The sequence below is a fragment of the Aedes albopictus genome, chromosome 3, assembly GCF_035046485.1.
Source record: "Aedes albopictus strain Foshan chromosome 3, AalbF5, whole genome shotgun sequence".
Taxonomy (NCBI): Eukaryota; Metazoa; Arthropoda; class Insecta; order Diptera; family Culicidae; genus Aedes; species Aedes albopictus.
This window is the reverse complement of record NC_085138.1, coordinates 448,410,539-448,422,811: the sequence shown is the minus strand read 5'-3', so window position 1 is coordinate 448,422,811 and position 12,273 is coordinate 448,410,539. Positions and strand designations below refer to the sequence as shown.

Sequence of the window (12,273 nt, the reverse complement as noted above, 5' to 3'; positions counted from 1 at the left end):
ATTAGTGGCAGAGTCCCTACAGAAACATAATGCTATGTTCAGACTGGAAACTGAATAACATGTTATTCAAAGTATCACCATGAATAACACATTCAAGACAGTGAGATAATATTGGCTTGATGAGGTTTTTCTCGGTGATAATTTGAATAACATGTTATTCAGATTGCAGTGCGAACATAGCATAAAGAATAAACTAAAGCAGTAACTTAAAAAAAAAATAATACAAAATTGGGGTTCGTGTAAATTTGGGGTGAAAATTCAAACGCGATTTTTTTGTGGAATCCCTGGTGCACGCTCCGGAGAAGTTTTTAAATGGCTCACATTTCTGGTGGAATTTTAGGACAAAAAGTTAAAATATAATTCGTAGGGCCATTGACAACTTTTCAAAATCTTTCGACAAAACTTCGAAATGCACCTCTGATGAAAATTCACGAAGGAATGGCAATCCTGTAGTTCTGTATCTATCAAAAAATTTGAATTTTTTTTTGATGAAATATTGGTGGGAACCCATGTTTTGTTTCTATAGGAGTTGCCAACTCAATATCTGAATTAATTTTCTAAGAAATTAATTTTTTTAGTTGATTATCATTGTTCGCTACACCGTTTCCCATTTTTTTTGATCAGGATGACCCATGTCTTAGATCAAGTATGACATACTTCTTTCAATTTGAAGTCATATGTGAGTCAGTTTTTCGACAACTTTGCCGAAGACATATTTTAATTTGTATGATCAATTTTAAATTTTGACTAAGAGTGATTCACGATTTTTTCACAATAACTTTTTTGTTTGATTTTTTAGGAATGTGACCTTCAGAACATTTAACAAAAAACAAACAAAAAGCGTTTTTTCAGGGATCACCCCAAGCGGAAATTTAAAATTGACCTACGTTCAAATTAAAAATGTGTCTTCGGCAAAGTTGTTAGAAATAACATTGCCTACAACTTTGCCGAAGAACTGGTTTGCATTGACATCTGTCATCGAAGTAGCAATCGGCTATTCTGGTCGCACTGTCCACTAAGGTGGTTCAAAAAATCGTTTTGCTCCACACCGCTTATTCGATTCATAACCAGATTCTAAGCCTTTCCCCAAAAATTGAGCTTATTTGGTTGAAAAATGAGAGTGCACAAGCCCTTCAAAGTTAGTATGGGAATTACTGTGGGAAAAGTGCGTTTTTCATTCAATTGACCGTAGCATTTCTCCAAGTGTCCAACAGTGTTACTTGACCTTTGGTACTCCTGGGCTACTCTATCAGCTACAACTTTGCCGAAGACCGCATTCAAATCGGACGCCTCATTGATTTTTTGAACCACACTACTGTCCACCCTGGGCCGCCGCCCAGCTCGTTGCCTAGCAACCAACCTTAGAAGGTCATAGTAAGCCACGACTGAATTTGGGTTTTTTTGCAGTTTGCACTTCGTGCGGTATAGTCGCGTTTCAATAAATCTATTAAATTGTTCTACAAGTTTTCCCGTTTTTCTTCTTGAGTCCCGGTAACAAATCCCAATAACATCAAATTAAAAAGTTGTACATCAGATTTTTTGAAAGACACTACAAGTTTTTTTTCCTGCTAAAACGTGCATGCAGACCATTGTGGATTGGTAGCTCGCCTGGATGCATTGCATGATTCCATGCCCTGAGCCACCTATTCCAGAATTCTGGGCTGTACTGCAGCACAGAACAAATAATATTGGAATAGTTTTGAATTATGTCACCAAACAAAACTTTATTGTACTGACCCATCTCCAGCCATCTTATTCAGCATTTCTGATTAATAATTATTGTTCATTTTTGTATTGTTTATATTTACTGATTCATATCAAAGTAACAATTGCATTGCTGATGGGTTTTGTTTGACTTTGATAAGGGTTTTATTACATCAATAGCTAAAACTCACCATTGATGATAGGTTTTATAGTATACTTGAAGCTATCCATAAACCAGAATTAACGAGTAAATAAAACTCTTTATTATGTAATCCTTCTGGCATAATTAATGACCATAATAAAACTGCTCTCGAGTTCACAATCATTTAAACATACTAAATAACATTCGGTAATAATAATAATATAGTATTCACTATAAATTTTAATTAGATAGCCCTAAAAGTTTCTACTACATAGTGGTGTAGTAATGGTGGAATTTCGATGAACTTTTTACGGAAAATTATAAATTACATAAAATATTAACAATTTCGAATAAAAACGGGCTACACTGATTGTCCTGGTTATTCCCATTGATATTACTCTGAAGAAAACATGTAATGCTGAAGGGATAAGGAATTTCTTGTTTGTTTAGGAACTTGCTTGGAAATCTATTCGTGCCGAAATTCTTCTGAGGGTTTTTCCTTCGAAATTCTTCCCAAACGTGTTGCGTGTATTCATTCGGGACTCCTCCTTGAATTTCCACCGCTGTTTCTCACATAATTCATCATGGGAATTCTTCTTCGAATTCATTATCATTTCCTGTTCCAGTGTGTTCAGAGTTTTTTTTTTCAGAATTTCTCCAGGAGTTTCTCATAAGGTTTTTTTTTGTGGATTAGCTCCTAGAGTTCCTTCCGACATTCTTCCGGTATTTATTATTGTTGTTCTTGAGATTTCTACCAGAGTTGAAGACTGGACTTAAGGAAAGTGAGACACACAAAATAAGGAATAACTTTCGATAACGTGCATAAAAATATCTGTTTTTTTTTTAAACCAAGATTAGCATATTATGTGTAGTTAATATTATAAAAATATTGTCGACATAATAAAATGTGATTTTCGAACCTTTCGGCATCCAAAACCAAAATGTTTGAGCTATAACTATGTTGTTGGCTCATCAAAGAATCTGAAAATTTGACTATAAGTTTGCCAAGTAAGGCATAATAAGTGGTGAAAGTTTCATCATAATCGGTTCAGTACTTTTTTTTACATTTCATACAAAAAAAAACGTTTTTTTTAAGTGTCTGATTGCCTAATGGTTTCCAATGGTAAGTTTCTTGCTTCGGCGATATCTCCGCGAAAACTTAATCGATTTTAATGATTTTTTTTGTTCCTGGCAAGAAAATTAGCTATTTTTGTGTACGCAATCAAAAATTATTATTTTGTTTGTCCCACTTTGTTCGAATGTAGTCTTTATTCCCACGGCAGAAGGCTTCCTCAATTCTTCAAGCGTCAACTTTTTTTTTATCTGTATTAACGAGATTTTTAGCCCTAGGCTAGTTCATCTCGGGACCCACGCTTTACTTCCCTTCCGAAGGAAGAACCCACATTTTGTGAGTTTGTCGGGAGTGGGATTCGATCCCAGATCCTCGGCGTGATAGTCAAGTGTTCTAACCATTACACCAGGTCCGCTCCAAGCGTCAACTTTTTGTTGTTGCTAAAAATACATATTTGATGTTAATTTAGTTTTTCATTTTTTGATTTTTTTTTTAATTGCCGGGTAATAACTGAAAGAAAACCTGCAAACAACTATGAGGAAAAACCTGGAAAACCCTCATAAACGTAAAGGCGAGACTCTGAGAGACATCCCAAGAGCTACGTCAGAACGAATGTCCTAAGAAAAGACTCTCGGGAAAAACTTCGAGCAAAATCTAAGGAGAAACTTCAAGAGAAACTTCGCGAGAACCTTTATTATTATTATTATTATTATTATTATTATTATTATTATTATTATTATTATTATTATTATTATTATTATTATTATTATTATTATTATTATTATTATTGACTTTTTTATTATGGGGAAATTCAGCTCGTGGCTGGTTCATCCCCGTGAGAACCTTTATGAAATATCCCGGGGGAAAACTTTGAGCATACCCCGAGAGAAACTATGAAAGAATGCCCACGGGAATTTCCTCTGGAAATTACCAAGAGAATCTTCAGAAAAAAACCAGAGGGAACTTTGTGAACCTCTGGCAGAAATTCCACGAAACACTCCTGGAGAAATGCAGGGACAAATCTTGGAAAGATATCCAGGAGACATCTCAAGAGAAATACTTTTGAGTGTTACTTGCACACTTTGAGCTCATTTAACTATCCATAAAACTTGGTTTAACTTGGCGGCTGTCCATTAATGTATTACGTTAGACAAATATCACGATTTTTCGTTCACCCCGCATCCCCCACTTTTCAACATTTTTGTATGGAATATCAAATATTTTTGTATTTAAGTTGCATATGATTTTTCAGGTACAGCGTCTGAGAAGAGCTGGGAGCAATTGAAAGTAGATATGTCAAGGGTCTCCTGTTAGCCTAATAGTCAAGGCTATTGATCGCCAATCCGGTGACGGCGGGTTCAATTCCCGTTCCAATTGGAGAATTTTTGTCGATTTCCCTGGGCATAGTATATCGTTGTGCTTGCCTCACAATATACAAATTCATGCAATGGCAGGCGAAGAAAGCCCTTTAGTTAATAACTGTGTAAGTGCCCTAAGAACACTAAATTGGCTTCTTTAACGTTGCTGAGATAATTCTATATTCTAAATCTGCATGCCAAACTGAGCCGAAATCCAAATTTTCATCAATTTTGGTGCCCGAGAACCTATTTAAAAATCAATTTGAAATTTGTATGGGAGCGATTTGTCGAATCACCCCTCGTCGCATTTTGTACTGAACGGAGCTGTCAAGCAGTTGCCCAGCTGTCAAAAGATGATTTCAAAAAATCTCTTTGAAATTGATTTTAGGTACTAAAATAAAGTTCTAAAAATCTGAAAAAAATCATAGTGGTTCAGAAAAAGGTGTTCTTTCGTATAAAATCAAAAAATCAATACATTTTTTAAAATTTAAAAACCCAATTGAAAGAGGCAGGCCAAGTTCCAATGCGAACGTTGAGTTATAAAGAAGAAAATAAGTTAAAATTAATGAGTGTAACGTGGAGTGTAATCAGTTTCGTACCTTTTACAGGGTGCGGCAGGAAAAAATGCGAAAAGTTCAAGGCACTATTACACGCTAAATATGGGATATATATGACTATTTTTTCATAACAGTGTATCAGTCAATGTCTATATTCTAGCACTGAAAAATAAAAATGAACATATTTGATGTTTAACATGTGATAATGTAGGCCTAATAAGCGGATATCAATAAACTGCGCGCCCAATGGTCATTAAACAAAATGACTATAACAGTAACAAAATTAGCTCAAATTCGATGAACAACCAGACCACACTGATCCAGAGCCATGTAGTTTCACATACCAGATGAAATAAGTACATATATTTGATGATATTGTAGAGAAAATCAAAAATGTTGTTTTATCAGATGCGAAATTTAGCGACCTGTGTGATTTTCTGCGGTTTGAAAATTCTGGTTGTCTTCATCTTCAGGCGCCGCCCTGTAAAGGTTAGTGACCAAAATGGGAAATTTTTTAATTAACTTTTCAGAAAACCTGCCTATTATAGATCATGGAACGTTGAAACATAGATTGGTTAATGTCAAATGGACGAAAATGAGGTTTGAAGTTGAAAAACACTATCGCATTTTTTCCTGCCGCATACTGTAATTCCGCCCTATGTTGCTTATCCTGTGGCAGATACGCGTATTTCGACTACCACTTGTAATCTTCCTCAGTGTCAGTTATCCAGTGGAAGTGGTAGTCGTAATACGCGTATCTGTCACATGATAAGCAACATAGGGCGGAATTAAAAGGTACGAAACTGATTACAGTCATTCGAAGAGGGCATTCTGCTTAGAGGGTTCGAAAAGTCGGTACAAGAAGTTAAAATGAATTTTCAGCACTGACTACAAGTAGTGAATTTCGCTATGTCTTGTTTTCTGCAGCAGTAATTTATATGCGAGTTTCATCGTGAACTTAGATGCAGTTAATTAGAATTAGAGTTACCAACCGTGTTTGCGGCAAATTCATATACGTTTTCCACTATTATTCGAGAGATGGCGCTCTAATCGATCATGAGCTTGTCACTACGGTCGACTACACGGAACTACAAATCAACCCAAATTTAAGTTGTTTTGATACAGTCCCGGTCTTCCGTGGAATTACTCCAATTTGCGTCAAACAGCAATAGTGGAGAGTAAATAGTTCTCGTTTGATCGCAGTAAAAATATTTAACCAGTGGTAGATTATTTTCACCTAGCGGAGCCCTTATTTAACTCAAATTTGGGTTAAGCCAAGATTACCCAAATTTAATTTCTGCCACGGAGCTACTCGGGTGTGCCGGTTCTTCTCTCTTTGTTTTTGACAACATTCGTGTGGAGTGAGCAACCCAATGCTGAGTAGAAAATAAAAGCTGTTTAGTCCAATTTGAATTTTTTAAACTTATTCGCTGAGTTAAAATATTTTTCCGTGTACGGACGAAATATATGTTTATACTTGTCAATTCGCCCCCAAAACGACGATTCGACCGCTTGGGTGTGTTGTCGTCGTCGTGATGATGCTTCCCGAAAGCAATGTCAAATTCGTTCGGGGTCTCAAAACATTGGAAAAAAATTCATTATTTTTACAGTCAGATTGAGATTTACGAGTAAATGAGTGTGATCCGAAGGTATAACTGTTTATTCTGAGCATAACAGTATGTTTTACGGCAGTGAAAACTAATTAGAAGTACGATATTTCTGGGTCTGAAAATCGTTCAGGCGAAGTGGATAGCAAATCTAACCTAGAATATCCTACAATTCTAACCTCAACTCCTCGCTTGCACAAGCCGGATCTCATTTTTCACGGAAATGGTGGAACAAAATGCAAAACTAATGTACGTGCGACCGAGGGAATTGAAAGTTCTACCATTTCACTTAAAAAAATTGTCGGATGTGGGTTGTAAGTAGGAAAAATAAAATAATTCCCCCAACAGATTATGTTGATAGGTATGTAAAAAAAGGTAAACATCATCAGTTCGGTAGTTGCGCTACCGAAACAAAGATGGGTAACAGTATGTTTTGTTTTGCCCTTGAAAGCCAATACAACAGCCTACTTTTTCTACTAAGGTTGAGGCCACAGGATTAAATATATGATAAGGGACGAACTAAAGATCAAACATCTGTTCGACACTAATGTAAATTCGATCAAGTCAAACATAATGTTTGAGCATTGGTTTCTATCTGGACAAATATTTGACCCTGTGTACTGGGATCGTTAGTCAATCAGTTGTTTATAATGCAACCCATATCTGTTCCATAACGAGTCATAATGCAACTCTTTGATCAACAATGTGTGTTTCCATGATAGGAGCTTACAGTCACATAGCATGTTTGATCCTAATTTTGTGTCTGACATGTATGTAGAGGTATCCCAATAAACCACACCAACATTTTTAGAAAAAAAGGTTCAATAACGCGATTTATGAATATTGAAAAACTGATGCTTTTCATCTACTTTTCGAACTCTGCAACTCTGTCTTCGATTGAGTGAAATGAGTTTTTACACCACCCTGATAATTCTTTTAAAATTTAAAAAAAAATACTTGGTAACCGCAAAAAAATACATAAATCAAACAACGGAAAATTTCTGAAAATGTTAGTTGGGGTTGACGTAGTTCAATAAAATTCCAAGGAGGGCTTAAACTGCCGATTTCTATATCCATGAATGCTCCACTAAACATAACTCCACACTCATATTTATTTGGCATCCTGAAAGGTATATCAAATAGTTATTGTGTTCTTGATTGTGCACCAATCATTTCTGTCACCCATTTTCTCAAATATCCTGTCTCTTCGAATCCTTCATCAAAATGTGTCACCTGAATCATCCAAATCACACGCTGCATTAAAAGAACTTCAACCCTGACTGTGAGTTCTTCAGTTGCACTAAAAACAAAAGCCATATTTTGTGTCGCTTCACTATACCATTCCTTCTGCTCCTCGCTCTCGCATCAAGTGGTCCACACTAACACATCCTGGTAGAGTCCTCGCAAAGTTCAACCGTCTATGCAAAACAGAAAAAAAAACGACAAAACTAGAATTCACCTCACCTCAACCAGTTGTTAGTCACACGCAAAGGAGGCCCGATCAAAGCTCAGTCCGCTCTCTGCGCGATATTCCTTCCCTTTCCGCCAGCACGCTCGCTGCAGCTTATCCTAAACAAGGCTCGTTGTTTACAACTAATTGACGTAGGCATTGGCGCAGATTAGTCTTCGCCGCGTCGCACACACTTGTCTCTCATTAGCATTTCTACCAGTTTCGCTTTCACGCAGTGTCCCGTCCCGTCCCAACAACATCCACAAGAATAATCCAGGGAATCCAGTCTTGATCTCTGTGCTGCTACTCAGATCGATTTCAGTCCACCAACGCAACGCGCACCACAGGCTCTCGGGGGCCGATAACACACAATACAGTCCGTAAAAGTCCAAGGACACACACGGCGGCTGGTCGTGCCGCAGTCTTCTGTCGAATCGCGCAAATATCCAGGAAGCGATACAACGACTCACATCATCTAGCAGGCGGGTGCTGCGTTCACAATGAAACCAGATCAGAGTAATCCTTGGGTGTATCCTAGTAGTCCTTGAGTTCTGTAGGGAAACCTTGGATGCTTCTTCGGCAAATCAATCGAAATTCAAAACCGAAACCGAGTAACAGACGTAGAAACAGGGAGCGTCGAATGTACGCGTAACCAAACCGTTGTTGTGTTACAAGTGGGACTTTCAAACAGGGAAGAACGCGATTGGAGTTCGCGAGACTAACCAAAGTACCAACCAATTCACCCAAAAGATTTCCCTTTACTGTCGCTTTCATTGGGAATGAATAGGTGATGTACCACACCACACAGTCTGACCGACCTAACAAACATTCCGGTCTCCCGGCACTTGCGACTGCGACGGCAAAACATGCACAGAGAACCCAATCGACCCGAGCCCGACGACGACGACGACGGGTTCGAGTTCTCTCGCTCTCATTCTCATGGCCGTCGTCGTCGCCGGCCGCCGCCGCCGCATGGTCCACCCCGTCGTCAGGCCAGTACATAAGAACACCACCCCCTGCCTGCCCAGGCAGGACCGAGTGCAAGCTTTTCGGGAACACCAACACCGCTCCAGAAAGTTTGTAGCAGTGAGTTCACCCCCCGACAGACTGACTGTGTACACATAACCTCCAGAACCCATCAATCGACCGGCCGGCGCGGCGGCGGCGGCGACGACGACGACAACGGCGGCAGCGGGCAACAGACCGGCATAGGTAGTCTGGCCGCGACCATGGAGTGGGAACTCACCGGGAGTGAGTTTTTTACCTTTCTTTCGCCAAGAAAGCGAAAGGGAGCAGCACGCTGCAACAGCGCGGCGTGCACACGGCTTGCTTTGTTTTGATTGCATCACTACACTACAACTGTGGCGTGGCTGCGCGGCGAGTTCCGCTGCACAGCGACTAGCCTACTATTACTGACCTATAGTGGGTTCAGTTTCAGTTGGATGTTGCTATGATTAGATGCTTGGGTGTCTGTCTTATTGCCTACATTTCGCTAATGCTATTAGCGAACTTGTGGCGCGGCGGCGTGTAAGTTGTTTACAAATATTTTCGGTTGATTGGATTGTTTTCACTTTCGTGAGCTCCGGTGGTATTCTGGAACATTGCTCGCGGACAACGACGTGTCAGGAGGGTTGGTACTGACTGTGTATTGCGCAGTTCTTCTTCTTGAAGAGCACTTGACTTAGAAGGCGTAGCTAACGTGAAATTAGTTCAAATTAGCTGTCCCCGGCAAACTTTGTCTTGCCTACTGCGTTTTTTGACGTTTCATTAAGTTCCTAGCCAAGCCCAAGTCCCCGTTCAAAATGTTTGAAAACCCAATCTTCAAAAACTCTCAATTTTCTCATATTTTTTGCCTCATAAACAGTGAAAACTAACAGAACAAAACTTAGACGACCCAAATCGGACCATCCGATCATGACGCATCCAAACTTTTGGACGTTATTTCGCAAAAAAAAACGCGACTTAACGACCGGGACAGTTGTGATCCGGCTCCGCCGAAAACGCCAGAACAATCATTTTAGAACTTGAAATAAGCCGGGATGCAGACGGTGTGAAATAAGAGATCTCTTTTTTAAATCACTATCATTTTAACACATATGTATTAGGGTGGGTCAACGTTGTATGAGAAAATTTAAAATTGATCAGATTCAATCAGATCAAAGCTTTTAAGATGCCCTTTGAGGTCCCAAATAACTGTGCAAAATTTGGACATGATTGGTTTAGCCTAAATTTTGCGCATCGCGATTGAAGTTTGTATGGGATTTTACATGGGAAATCATACTTTTTCGAATTTTTCTTGAAAGTTGCTCAAAATTGTCGTATACCATATAACCGCTTATGTTAAAGTATAGCCCAGGATGTGTCGAAAAAAACTTTGTCGAAGACCGCAAAGCGATCCGATGCATGCAGAAAAAGATACAACCTTTGAAAGTCAGGCCAAAAACTGAGATTTTATTATTGATGTTATTCCTTTACATGTTAAGAGATAATCACACTCAGGCGATCAGTAGGTTTTAGCTTTTGTTACAAGACTTGGATCGCTTTGTGGTCTTCGGCAAAGTTTTTCAGGACATCTGAGGCTATACTTTTACATACTTGGTTCAATACTTTCAGAATAAGTTTATTCTTTTATAATGAAAATGCAAAAAAGTGAGTTTTCCCATATAAAATATCATACAAGTTTCAATCGAGATGCGCAAAGTGTAGGCATGACTGATCGCGCTCAAATTTTGTACGGTCGTTCAGCATCCGAAATGGAGTAAAAAAAACTAAACTGAAAAAACGACCTCTATGACCCACGCTAATATGTATCTTCCGAACAATCAAAATTGTTAACATAGAACTAAAACTAGTACCAATATGAATACATCAATGACACAGATGACTGTTTAAAAATCAGAGCAATCGAATTTGTGCAAAGACCCAGACAATTTAAGATAACGACCAAACTATTTATTATCCGAAGTGTGTACTTTTTCCGATGATCCATTGTTAATACTGAAATCAGTGACGGACACGGTTGATTTGGAAAAGCTGTGTAAGATCAGATAATAGGGACTAAAAGCCATCACATTGAAGCACCAAATTCATGGAAGTATTTCACCGTAGAGAGCACCAAACTTGTGTTTCATGCTTGAGCTTATACTTTTTAACCACAGACCGTTCATCCTTATCACGCGTCGCATGAACACTTCCAGTGCTTGCAGGTTCTCCTTGATATGATTGCTAAGGTACATTTTTCCAAGTCTTTGACGTTTCTTGACCTGCTTGTTTACAATTTGGTTTAAAAAGTTTCGCCTACTTTTCATGGGTGGTTCGATTTAATTTAAAATGTGGGGTTTACGTGCGTGGGAAAGTGTGTTGATTTATGACTTGATGACGGCACGATTGCACCCCTCAAGGAGCTCCTTCCAGGATTCCACAGACATTCTTCACGATTTTTCCACCAATTTTCTCCAGAACTCTTCCAGACTGCACTACAGGTCGACCATAGAAGTAGGGACACCGCAGAATTTCACTCTGGAGACTGCCATCCGACGAACTGGATCTAGGTGAGATCTTTCTGATTGCACTTTTTGTATCCCAAATTGTTGTATGGCTAGATGTTCATGGAAAATTCTCTAGTTTCAACATCCTCTCATCTGCTTCAGGCCTCGGCTCTAAGTTGATGATTGGACTAAGAAAACAGATTGCAAGGACTTGGCCATGTGTGTGGAGCTGGGTGGGTTTATAACATTATAGATAGTAGCGAGATCAGCAATGTCAACGAATATATTCAATTTTGTACCTCCATCTAAGGTTTGTGCAAGTATTCATGCCATGCTATGCTAAATTTGTTCCAGAACTCCTGCAGGAGTTTCTTCTGCCATTCTCAGGGAGTTCTTGATGCGATCCCTCGGGGTTTTATTTTGGATTCCTTCAGAAATTTTCTCTGAGGTTGTTCCAGGAGTTTCTTCTGCGATTCCTAAAAAGGTTCTGTCTGGGGTTCTTTCAAGAGATTTTACCCTGGTCACGGTATTTAATCAATACGGAAGAGTAAATAGAACGGTTCGTGAAAAGTTCCCAACTGGCCTAGGATTGGATCATGTGCACACTGGCGTTAGGGGTGTGTACATTGACATCGACAAGGAAATTCCTCCTTTGATTGAAGTGAACAAGCAAAGAGGAAAAGTGTTTTACGACGGACTGAAGGACAAGTGTTTCTTTTGTCACTCAGTAGGACACCGGAGAAACGCCTGCCCAGCAAGGAAGAAGACCAACAAGCCTAAAACTTTTGCCGAAATAGTCAGTACAGGAGAAGTCGAAACAGTTATTGAGGAATCGGATCCAATAGATGACGATGTCGTGGAAGTAGTTGAAGAAATTCTCGAGGAAACACCGTTA

The 12,273-nt window shown here is 39.0% G+C and overlaps 1 protein-coding gene across 7 annotated transcripts in view; it reads right to left on the bottom strand.

Annotated features, from left to right (window-relative positions):
* Window positions 1–8,687, bottom strand: part of LOC109425803 (ecdysone-inducible protein E75) — a 209,824-nt gene extending 201,137 nt beyond the window's left edge. For 4 of the 7 annotated variants that reach the window (XM_029864572.2, XM_062856769.1, XM_062856772.1 and 1 more), the window contains exon 1: window positions 7,905–8,686. The gene's annotated coding sequence lies outside the window, so the exon portion shown is untranslated. Of the gene's footprint in view, window positions 1–7,904 lie in introns of all 7 variants that reach the window. The other 3 variants (XM_062856768.1, XM_062856770.1, XM_062856771.1) reach the window with 1 other exon arrangement.
* Between the last annotated feature and the right edge of the window lie 3,586 nt (window positions 8,688–12,273).